This window comes from Thunnus thynnus, chromosome 12 (genome assembly GCF_963924715.1).
Source record: "Thunnus thynnus chromosome 12, fThuThy2.1, whole genome shotgun sequence".
NCBI classification, from domain to species: Eukaryota; Metazoa; Chordata; class Actinopteri; order Scombriformes; family Scombridae; genus Thunnus; species Thunnus thynnus.
The window spans coordinates 15,833,768-15,846,895 of record NC_089528.1 but is presented as its reverse complement, the minus strand read 5'-3'; the positions used below and the strand labels follow the sequence as shown (position 1 = coordinate 15,846,895).

The 13,128-nt window shown below is 37.7% G+C and overlaps 1 protein-coding gene across 6 annotated transcripts in view; it reads left to right on the top strand.

The window, feature by feature from the left end:
• tnr (tenascin R (restrictin, janusin)) overlaps positions 1–13,128 on the top strand; it is a 188,583-nt gene that overhangs the window by 5,099 nt on the left and 170,356 nt on the right. The window contains exon 3 of one of the 6 annotated variants that reach the window (XM_067605817.1): positions 1,603–1,642. The exons of the other annotated variants lie outside the window; for them this stretch is intronic. The gene's annotated coding sequence lies outside the window, so the exon portion shown is untranslated. The remainder of the gene's footprint in view (positions 1–1,602; positions 1,643–13,128) is intronic. 6 annotated transcript variants of the gene reach the window in all.

Below are 13,128 nucleotides of genomic sequence, written 5' to 3'. Positions count from 1 at the left end.
TCCCCTTTTTGTATTCCTGCCGTTCCTTTCTCAGTTGTTTCCCAATCTCCCAATGGGATTACTCTTTCACTAACTGGTACACAAATGCACTGTAATGTTAGTTTACCCAATAGCATTTTCACATTGACGTACATTTTTTGTCTTTGGTTTAAATTCAGGGATTTATTAGATTTGCTTAAATCTGCAATAACTGAGTTTTTGGCCACTTGGGGGAAACTGTGAATACAGAAATCGCATATTATCACATATTATCACCTTGTTATTGAACTTGGCAAACAGTTGCCTTTTAACACATAGCAGGTACAAAGCAAAATTAGAGTTCATTTAGAGTTGTGTTTGTGTAAATCCAATATTCTCTCTCCTTTAACTAGGGCTTTTTTTTGGACTACACAAATGTTCTGAAGAAAATATCTGGCTCTTCAGCTGATAAATACCCTGCTGTGTTCAGCAGTTAGTTGTTAAATTTGTCTGTCTTTCATTTGGTGCTGAGCAGGTGAGCGGGGAAAGTGTGGGCCGGAAAACCAAAACAAGGTGAAAGATGCTAAAACGCTCTGTGGAGCTGAAGGGAACTGCAGAGTTGGATGAGAACTCTTTGTGGATTTTGTCACCACAAGCGACCAAATATAAAAATATTGATTAAAGTCGCTTTAAGACTGTGGCAGGCTATTTCATGGTAATTCTTGAGAAATGGTATCTGTTTTGTGCATTTTTACTAACACTGAGGCTATATCAGTAAGCCCTAAAAATCCCACAGACAATACCAGGCAGTGAACAACGTGGCTCTTCATTGTTGATCTTTCAACCACAAAGCACTTTATTAACAGAAGAAAGATGAATGTGCCAATTATGCTTATCTTATCAAGACACTTGTCTGTCTGATTGCCTTGGGTCTCTCACAGCGCAGTGTATGTGTGAGCGTCTCTCTGTTGTCTACTAAAAAATAACAGATGAATAATAGAAATTGCATTGTGACACAAGGGCTGATGGAACAGCAACTTTGCAGTATTCGCTGATTGGGAATGCCTGATCTGGCGTGATGCTGTAAATTTCACATACGCAGCCTCCCATCGGTGTAGAGTGACAGTGCTGAGAGCGGGAAAAACTGGAATCAATGGCAGGATGTCCAAGACCGTAGCTCTCAGCTTTACTCTGGACCACTGATGAAGGGCGTTTGTACTATCAAACTGTTTTGATGCTGTCTGATTTAACCACTCAATTGATCGTGCTATAAAAGTGGTCGGAAGTGCTTAAAAAAGATGTGTACTGTGTACCAAGAATGATTTACAGAAGCAGGACAGCAGCTGGGATTGGTTTTTAAGCCTGTTGGGAGCTTTGTTTTACTGTGTGTTAACAGTGAGTGAAGGGAGGGAGAATGACAGAGCTGATAGGATCATAAAATGCAGGGAGAAATGTTTCTTCTCCTTTCCATTCTGTAGCTGTAACGCAGATTTCCTATGTGGGGTGACATAGTTGAACTGATCTAAACCTTTGATTTATATCATATCATAGAGCACTGTGGAGACATATTCACCTTGGTCTTTATTTCAATCTGTGAAATCGCAGACATCTAAATTGCTTCTTTTGCCACTTTGTTTCGAACAGAATCTAAAGGGTTCAGAGTTCAACCAAGTGTTCTTGTTGGGTAAGTATCCCCATTTCCAGGATCCATGACGTGTGGTGTTGCATTAAGAAGTATCTCCTGCAGCCAGCATGTGCTATATGTTTTTTTTTTTTTTTACAAGTGCCTGCGTAATAAATCTTGTGGGGATATGCTTGAGATGTTTTATTTTTATCCCCCATCTTCCAGTCCTCCCCAGCGTTTAGAGAGGCTGGCCAAGCCGTGTTAATGATCCTCATTAGCCAAGGAGCTTGAATCCAAACTGGAATTCTTCCACTTCAACTACTACTTAACATTTGGTGTTCTTCTACCCTTCTTTACTCACTCTCCTGTTATCTTACTTTCTTTCTGCATATCCGCCTTCTTTTGCAATCTCCAACATTTTTTCTTCCTCTTCATCTCCGTCTTTCTCTCTCTCATCCTCTCCTGCCTCCTGAATGTCTGCAATGGGAAATAGTGTATAAAGGTCTTCCATCTCTTTCAACCTCTTCTTCAGATGTATTTTTTCAAGATATTTACTGCACAGCGCAAGTCCCTGGGTGCTGGTGTGTGCTTGTGTTTGAACTGGTGCATGTCTGCGTGATCATGTATGTACGCGCTTGCTGCGGGTATGTCCTGTGAGAAAAAGGAAGTGTTCCAGATGACCTCTGATTCTAGTGTCTTTTTCCTCCCCAACTGTGAAGTAAAATGCTTAAAGTTCAGGCGTGAGCCCCCTCCAGGCCACGCGTGAAGGATGTTCAGATATACAAACATGTCGGCTCAAGAGACACCTTTAGCTGAAGGGTAAATATGCTCTGGCTCTGTTTATACAACAACTGCTGCAGAAGCGAGAGGCAGACGTTGTTTGATACCTGGTTGACTGGGGATTATCTGAAGCTGTACAGTCCAAACTGCTACACTGCATCATTTTGATACTTATCTAAATGTTCTGTCTTTATGTAACCTTTATTTAGGAAGAGAAGTCACACTGCACACTGAGAAAAAAAAATGTCCCCCAGAATGTGCCCTGAATACATGAATTATCCTGGAGTACAGGTTCGCTGTGTTCTGTTAAAATGTGTCTTATTTGCATTTTTGGAGAAGTTTCTAATTGCAAAGTCTCTGATGGGAGCAAGAGGTTAAAGAATTACAATTCTGCAGCTGTTTTTTCTTTTTTTTGGGGGGTGGGGGGGTCAACTAATAAAGTATTTTTTGGTGATAAAGATAGTAAAACTTAAATACAGATAGGAGCAGCTTCCAGATACAGTAGATTCTCTTCCTCCTCTGTACACCTCTTCTCCTTCTCCTTCCTTCTTCTTTCCTCTTAGTAAAAGACAAACGGCAGACAAGGGTGAAATAATAGTTTATTACCTCAGAAACCACATGATCTGATAGGACTATTAATCAGTGTAGAATTTCTGATATTAACATGAAATAAATATATATATATATATACTTTTAAATGAGAGGGTTTACTGCACTCTGTCTCATCTCCTCCTAATTAACCTATCAAAGTGGCAACCTAAAAAGCTGGCAAAACGTACTAATAAACTGTCAATCTCAGTGTATATGTTTTTAAGCTAAGCGGACAGAAATGTATAAGAATATCTGCCAAATTTAACATGAAAAACATCGACTCAGTCACAACTCTTGTCAAACAAAGTAAAAATAAGTCTTCATAAGCAACTTGCAAATCAGCTGCAGTGTTTTCTGATCATTAAAATATGTGGCATTTAAAAATTAACTTTTAAAGCTTGAAAACGAGAAGGTGCATCTCAAGGGATTTGGAAAAAAAGCTGTTAACAGTTGAGTGTTCAAGTTCATTCTTGACCTTGGTAATAAGGTTTCACAAAAAAAACTTAGCTTTGGTAAAAGTTGTAAGTGGACCCTCAGTTAAGATCTCTTTTGTCAAACTGTGCTAATAGTGTTTTACACAGTCAACAATAAGTCCTTCTCAGTGCATGGGCATAATAGTTTTTCATGTCTGGAGTTTATCAACATCAAAATTTTGACTATTTTTTTGCATTCAAGTCTCAAGTCATGTTGTTAGGGACTCAGTTCTCAAGTATGTCTAGTCGCAAAGCAGTCAAGATCAAGTCAAGCCTCAAATCCAATTTTTATCACAATCTGACTCGAGTCCAAGTTTCCGGTGTAGAGCTCTGCTGTGAGCTACCAGGTTTATAACACGAACTAGTTCAGCCTCTGCACTGTGCATTTGCTAGTTTTTTGATATTGGGGTTGATACTTTATGTTGATTTTTCAAACTTTTATCCTCTCTTGAATTGTTGCAAACACTGAATGAGTTATGGTTTGAGGAAAAAAAACATACTATATTATAATATAATACTGATAGTTGAGTTTTTTTTTTTTTTTTACCAGCTTCAGGCCTACCTGACTCCAGTGAATAATATGCAAGTGCTGACACAGCTGTCAGTACTCTGCACTACTATGTCATCCCACTGGCTCTAAGGGCTTTTGGCAGGACTTGGGGTCCATTCAGCAAATTATACTTTTCATGCACACATAATACACACAGTATTAAAAGTTATAGTACACAGGCACTTTTATCCAATACATCCATTATCTAGATTATCATAATCTCACCTGAAATGCTGTTCTATTTGAACTTTTACCCCCACAGCAGTGTCCCAGTGTGTGTTGGCCCATTTCCACCACTCTTGACAGCACAACTGCATTGCAGTTCAGTATTCCAGTATCTTTATGGTCATAAAAAGGGATATCTCTCTATACCTCCATCTCACTCCAGGAAAGGGACTAATTTGTCTTTATAAAAACTATTTTTAAATGAGACATAGCTACCACAAACCAATCAAGCTGGCACCTTCACTCACTAGTTAATTGCACATGTGATTAAGAACTAAGACAGCTATTTGTCTCTGAACTTTCCATCTGTCTGCCATTTACCAGAATGGTGTCATAAACTTAACTTAATATGTCCTAACTCATACAAAAAGCCATTCTTGTTCCTAGCACACACTGAGCAATTATAACTGCTCCAGTTGTCCCATTTGCATCGTTCCATAGAATATGTATTCTGATAGATTAGATTTTGTGTTAAAGCTCTTATGGGTTGGTTTGCACCAGATTTACCTTATAAGTGGCTCGACAGAGTAAACCAGATTTTTGCTTAATACCATACAAAATGGATACCGATATATGAATCAATATCTGCGTTGTTACAATGAAGCAGTCTGACCTCAATGTATGTAAACCCTTGTCCAAAAGGTTATGGCGATGTCTACTGGTCACACGCTCACCTCTGTCATCATTAGGTTACGGCATACCCCAAGGGGATCTGCACTGTTAACATTAGACATGACCTTAAAACCAACCAACATGAAGCAAGCATTTTTTCTAAAAGGGTTGTACACTCACGTCATGCAAAGGCCAAATCAGAGAAAGAACAGTCAAATTACCTAGGATTAATAGAGGTTGAGCTTGTCATGTAAACACTGTACAATCCATTACACAATCAGTAATAATTATACAAATGTCCAAATACAAAAATACAAAAGAAAAATACAGCTATCTTGTATTTTTGGAGGGAAAGCATGTTGTTCAGCTGGTCCTTTCGCCAAAGGTTTTAGAACACAAACCAGGCAGCTTTATACCTCTACAGAAGCAAAGTTAAAAACAGTCAGGACCCTAAATGGACACTTCTACAAACTGTTACACCTTCTTACAAACAGATATGGTCATAGATGATCTCACAGAGAGAGTCAATGACTTCAAACAAGGACATCATACAAATTTAGCTCATCTAGGTGCCTCATGATCCACACAGTTTCTAAGACAATAGGCTTAAGGCAAAGATGTCTCTAGCTAACCTCGGGGGTCAGCAAAACAAGTTCAAGAATTCAACTAGCCTAGGAGTAGGGTTTCTTATACCACAGTGTCACAGTGACATTACTATCACATCACGAGAACAAACTTTGACCCCTTAGTTTGAAAACATTTTTAACATATGTAATATATACAAGAAATACATCAAATAATAACCACTGTGTGTATGATAGAGGTTCTCTCTGCCATTTGGTGCAGATGCAAGTAGTGATAGATTTATTGAACACATTTTGGCAAGCTAGGTTTTGCAGGTAAAAAGAATTCAGTGAAGAGCAAGTTTCAACTTCAACATCAGTTTCACTAGTAGTAACAACATACCATTAGCACAGTGACAAACCCAGCTTTGCATTCACATTGTACAAACAACATCAATCATAAGATTCATTCTGTAACAACATGTGAAGTTTGGAAACAGTGGAAACACTGTGGAGCACAATGTCGAACACGACACCACCACCAACAACGCAGGAACATCCATCATTTCATACGTCTATTAATACTCACACCCTCCAGGACACTATTTCATTGATAACTCAAAAATGATTGCCCCAATTGATTAATTGTGATTTTGTAACAAATCAATGAGCTCAGTTTGAACTTCAAAGCATTAATCTGCTACGTTCCATCGACAGGTGCCTTACTGTCACAATTATATTGACTTAAATAGAGAGAAATAAGCATGTCTGTCTTGATTAATGACATGTAGTGCCAATGTGTTTTGGACTTTACAGGTTGCCTGATCAGCCTCATTAGTTTTGCATTGTCACACAATTACTAATTTTCAACTCCAAACTTTGATTTTAATTTTTTTCTTGCATAGTTTCCCTCGGGAACTGAAACAGAAACAGAAACAAACGTTTTATAAATGTATGATTGATAATAATAATAATTTAGAAGATGTAATGGCCAGTGGTTTCCAAAAAAGTTTAGTCTTCAGACAACAAAAGACGATTGATTCCAGGCTCCTACGCACTGTTGTTTTTTCAGCAACAAGATCAGAGTTCAGACTCTACAATGTGGAATCTACAATTTTCCATGACACCAATCAATGTGGTATCTTAGTTCTTACACAAAAACATGTTCAGTATTCTGTTTGTTGTTTTGTTGCAGCCCAAAACCTAGATGATATTACCAATACATACCCATACAGACTTTTTATTGATCTCTTCCAATCAATATCCCTCCCTTTGGAGGGAGATGAGACATTTTTCAACCTACTTTCATAGGACTTTACTGCAGGCATCAGAGCTACCATTTGAAAGCCAATGACGTGCCCTGAAGGCTATGAAACTGTTAAAGCATGATACATTATTTGGATTCAGTATTCTTTCCATTGCACACTGTTTGACCATGATTTGTCATCAGATTTGTGACTCTGAGGATACATCAAACATGATCATTGGGTAGCTTTGCAAAGCTCAGCAGATGCTTCTGTTGCATCAGTGTTTGAAGTCTATAAATTAAATGCTTTATGTTTTCTCTTGACTGTTTTAATGATGAGATTTTGAAGGAGGAGCTACAAAACATTACAAAACATCATCAACAGGACTAAGCTAATGACCTCCAGGCTTTAGCTCTATACTAAACACACAGACATGACAGTGGTATTGATTTTCTCATCATATTCTCAGCAAGAAAGCAAATAAGTGCATTTCCCAAAATATGGAACTATTCCTTTAAGCTTTTCAGAGAAAAAAAAACATCTAAACATGTTGTTGAGCAGATTCTACTGGAACGCAAGCCAAGTTTGAAGTAGGATAGGTCTTAGGCTGTTGACTTGGAGCACTTTTTCATGGATTGATGTCTCTTCGAATGTGGACAGTGTTCATTTTTTTTCTTACTATCTAAAAAATAGAAATAGAAATCATTGAAAACTGAGCCAACATTCTCACTGCTCCCCAGTGGAGTAAGTTGAGTGTTTTGGAAGCTGGATGAAATTTGTGATAAAGAGACTCCTGTAGCCTGGTGAAGCAGTTTCTCTTGTGCAGCTGCTTTGAGTTGTTATCTGCAACTTTTCAGCCACATATGTCTGCATTTAGCTTACATTAATAAGCATGGCAAAGGTTAATGCAGTTACAATGTAGACAAACAGATAAGTTCAACCCATTTTCACAGAATAATAATACTAGGCCAAATTAATAACATTTTTGAGGTTTTTAAATTATAGTTTAAAAACTTAATATTATTATTATAATATTAAAGGAACTACTATTCACACCTAGCTGCACTAATTTAACAACTATATTCTCTAAACAACATTTTCAGTGTTATTTTGTGCAAGACAAATACAGACTTATTGTAAACGTTAAGCTAAATAAGTTCAAAACTGCAAAAGAGAGACTAAGGTAGAATAAAATGAAAGAAAAGAAGCAAGAGGTAACACATAATCTCCCGAGTTCATCTTGATAATAATACAGACGTATTAGAGCACAGTTCAGCAAGCTAGACATGTTAATTAACTGTTTTCTGTGGCACTAATCCAGACATCATGCAGCATTAATCAGTACACCGCCTTCTAGGTCACAGGTATTCATGGGATTTGTAGTACTGTGTTCACAAAAACAATTAATATGTGTATGACGGCTGTCAAATACCTGTATCTGCATAGCTGAGCACCGTACCACCACAATGCTGAGGTAGTTTTTCTGTTACCTCTACACCTCTGGAACAATTAAATTGTTGTACTCTTAATTATGGTGGTGGTATTAGAGCACTAACTGTTGGAAACCGAATGACTTCCTGACAGCTACTGGGTCACAAGGCAGCAAGTACTGCTGTGCCACTGATTAAATTCACCCAATAATTAAGCAGACATCATTGATTCCCTGCAGAGAAATGGAGAAATGGAGAGAGTGTATGAGAGAGACTCGCTCTCTGTCCCTGCGCTTCCTGTAACCCCTGCAGCGGTGGGCCAGTCAGATATGTGTAATTTGGGAAATGAGCAGAAGTCAATTCCACTTAAACAGACAGTGGTGGTTGGACACATCGATGTTCCATGCATTGTTGACTCCCTTCATTTTCTTCCTCCCTGGCTTCCTCTATGTAATTGACAGAGCGATCGAAGGGAATGAGAATGTGTGTCCTAGATTATGATTGTTTGCGTGAGTGTAATGTGGTGTGTAAGACTCTAAAACTGAACAATCACGTACTCCTCGAACACTTTGAGACAGTTATGTATATGTGTGACTCCCATTTTTAGAATTAGCCAATCAGGAATTTTACAAGCAGGGCATAAAATTAGGTTTATTCTACAGAATCAATGAGTATCAATTACGAGTATCAAGTGCGTATTAATAAAGTAAGGTCAGGGGTGAGTTAATAAATGTAGTGTTGGAATTAGTTCTTGTGAGCTTAGCAATGCGAATTATGCTTGTGTGGGTGCCTGTCTGTCTCCGCCAGTCTTGTTTCTCTCACATCTGTGTGGGCAGGTACAGTACACACCGCACAATACAGGCTCACACAAGCACACACAAACACACACACCATATAGCAGAAATAGCAGGAAGCTGATTCACTTATGATACCAGCGCCTATGTTATTTAGGTACTCTAGTTATCCTGACACTGCTGGCTATCAGATCTACCACAGCTAGCAAATGTGTCAGCTCACTGAGAGCTATTGTATAATCAATAGCAGGAAAATTAATACATGCTGTGGCTTGCCCCAGTTATAACATTAAATCTAGAATTACTGTCATGCTGGTCCTCAAACTGTAAAATACTTTAAAAGTCTTTTACAAAATTAATTCTTTGATAAAAAGTTGAAAGTACATGAATAGGCACAGAAACATAAGAGAAGAAGTTATTTAGGACTCCAAAGGTGCATTTTGTTAAGAATCATCCACTCACCAAGCTTGAAATTCTGTAGTGTGCGTCACTGACGACGAGCAGCAGCCAAAGATTACAAAATGTTCACAAAACATTGAGCTGTTTAAATCAGTTCACTTTCTGGGTCAGTTCTGGATAAATTCAGCAACTCTGTTCCCAGCTGCCACAGCAAAGTGTTTTGAATGTGCCACAGCTCTAATTTGCGCCTCTGACTTGTTTCCTCTTTATAGCAGCTGAGGCTCATGGGTATTGTGGCGCCACCATGCCATATTGACAGAAAAAACATGAACAACATGAAAGTTTGAAATAATTGAAATGCATGGCTATAACATAAAGCTATAGTATTACAGGTTTATGTTATTCATCCAGGAAAATCCCATTTACATGTTGAGACATGACATTGAGGATTTCATTAAGTTAACATTTTGAAAAGTGGCAACTAGTTCCAGCTCAGAGAATATATTTTTTAGATTTTAGTGTATTACCAAAAACACCCTGAGATAGACTATCTTGGCCTCTGCATATATTGCTGCAGTGCACCACCATGTAAACTTAACAGCAGGCAGTGTTGCTATGTAACTTTTAAACTTCTGTCCATTTTTATTGTTTTATTTATTGTTTAAATAGGAACGCTTACAGCTGAACAAGGATGAACTTTTGGTCAGAGAGGTAGTCCCTGTTACTATATGTGCATCATTTTTAACTTATTAATTATCAGTAGAGGAAATGTAAGTCAGTTAGTGCTAAATATCATAGTGACAGATGATGTTAAAGCATTTGTAGTGTTTTAAAATGCTAAATTACATCTTTCAAAGTTAACAAACTTGCACTGACAGCAGGCATCCTTATGAAGCATCCAAATGTGGCATATAGTATCCACAGCTGTCCAGCTTTCCTCAGTTGTCTTTTAAGTGCATCATTATGTTATACTTGTAGAATAATAATCAATGCCATTATGTCAATTTATTTAATTTTTTTTACATTATTATTCTACAGACGTGGCTGAAAATATTGGTACCCTTCCACCTTTAAAAAAAAAAAAAATTCTCTGTATTAAGTTGAAACTGACAGAAGTATATGGTATCCATCACTCTTTATTTCACATTGAATATAACTGAAACTTTGCTTAAACTTAACATATTGTTTAATACAATAAAACAAATGAAAATAGCATGGCCAAAAATATTAACCCTTAACTCAATATTTTGTAGCACAGCCTTTGGAGGCAATAACTGCAGTCAAGCACTTTCTGTAACTCTGAATAAGTTTACTACACTGCTCCACTGGTAGTTCGGCCCACTCGACTTGAGCAAACTGCTCCAGTTCTCTCAGGTTTGATGGGTGCCATCTCTCAACTGCAAGTTTTAGCTTCTTCCACAGATGTTCAGTGGGATTCAGATCAGGACTCATAGCAGGCCACTTCAGAATGGTCCAACGTTTTCTTCTCATCCACTCTTGGGTGCTTTTTGATGTGTGTTTGGGGTCATAATACTGCTGGAAAACCCATGACCTATGACTAAGACACAGATTCCTCACACTGGGCTGTATGTTTCACTCCAAAATGCCTTGATAGTCAAGGCACCCACTGCCTGAGGCAGCAAAGCAACATCAAAACATCGCTGAGCCTCCTCCATGTTTCACGGTAGGCATGGTGTTCTTTTCTTTGAAGGTTTCATTTTTTTCCTCTGTAAACATCGGGTTGGTGTGATTTACTAAAAGCTCTAATTTTGTTTCACCTGTCCAAAGCACATTCTCCCAGAAGGACTGTGGCTTATCAACATGCATTTTGGCAAAGTCCAGTCTGCCTTTTTTGTGTCTTTCTCTTAGAAGTGGGGTCTTCCTGGGTTTTCTACCATGGAGCCCATTTCCATTCAGACAGCGATGGATGGTGCGACTTGAAACTTTTGCACCTTGAACTTGAAGATCAGCTTGGATCTGTATTGAACTTTTCCTTGGTTCTTTCTTCTTTTCTTTCTTTTCTTTTTTCTTTAAGCAATCCTTTCATTCAATCTTGGGCCAGTTTTCCTCTTGCGACCACGTCCAGAGATGTTGGCTACAGTTCCATGGGCCTTGAACTTCTTAATGATATTGGCAACAGTGATCACAGGAACATCAAGATCTTTGGAGATAGTCTTATAACCTTTACATTGACCATGCTTGGCTACTACCTTTTCTAATGTCTTCAGACCACTCTCTAGTTTTCCTTCTGTTTTCCATGTTCAATGTAATGCACACAGTGGCACAGCAGAGTGAGTAATTTTCTCCTTTTAAACTGGCTGCATGAGTGATTATAAGATTGAAAACACCTGTGATACTAATTAAAACACAATTGTCTGCTTAAAGTATCACTGCAAATCAATTTCTTCTACAACTTCTAAAGGGAACCAATAATTTTGTCCAGGCTATTTTAGATTGTCTTTGTGGAATAAGCATGACTTCAGTTATTTTCACAACTTTTTTGTTTTGTTCCACTGCAAACCAAACATAGGCATGCACTGATAATAAAATATATTTTAATTTCAACACTGTTCAGGGCGAATGGTGCATTATTTTAATAAAATGCACGTCTGTACTTGTATAATCAATGCTATTGTGTAAAAAAATTTAAAACAAAGGGAGGTTATCATGGTCAGAGGGGAAAAGTTGTGTTTGAAACACATTTCAAATACATTGTTTTTTATACTGCAAGTATAGTGTATCCATTCTTGTAGGAAACGTGACACCTCAGCTCATTCAGCTAACAATTCCATTTTCTAAGAGTTGCAATCTGATCACATACTGTACATACAAATGTTTTTTTTGGAATAATGAGCCTGACTTCTCTTGAAAAGGAGGCTAAGGCTGGATGGAAATGAGTTCCTCTTTCATAAATAGATTTAGGTTTTGAAGATCTTTTTCTCACTCTCGTGGTAGCTGTGAGCGATAACAATGTCTGGTATCACACGTTGAGCTCATGTTTAATTTTGTTGGAATTTGCTGCAAAAGGTCTTCAGAGTGCAGTTTCAACCTTGAGGATTACAACTGACATACGCCTTCTATGGAGGATTAAAACAAACTCGATACCCATCAAATAACAAAAAGACCTTCCCAAACATGTCATGGAAGCTCCCCAGAATGTTGGCAAGACTAAATCATTTTGACCGTAACATACACTGAATACTATATATGCCGAATAAAGAATAATTGGAAAGGCTTGAAACACTTTTCTAGTTAGTCTTAACCTTTATCCAGTCATGCTCAACTTTTCAACATTTTAAATTTTTTACCTCCTATTCCCTCTACTGTGAAACTAAAATTTGAGCAACAATTTCACATTCACATTGCAGTCACAATACATCTAACGTATAAAAAATCCATCTATAAAAAAATACAATAATGAGTAATGATAGAGCTGCTGCTGTACTGAAAAGAACCATCTATCTAAATATAACATATGCTGAGGCTTTAGTATCACAGTATCACTCTGAAATGTTTCCATTCCTCATCAGGGTGGATGAGGCTTCCAGCAACTGAACTAGATGATGCAACAGACACTAATATACATTTAAATGCAACCTGCCATGTAGGAGCAAATGGATGAATAATGCAATAAAAAACATTTTAGCACAAAAAATTGCAATAATTTATTGCTGTGCTGGAAGGAAGACACAGAAGAGATTTCTGTCAAAACCAAATATGAGGTGCATGGTCTTTGGGGCATTCCAGCCATATAGATAATAATTGAAACTCCATATTTACATATGTTTGTATATGGATCTGTATCTTTTTCAGTAAATAGACAGAAATATTTGTTGTTTACGAGTGCCGGTTTCTATTTCAACTGTTTAAGTAATTTGAGAT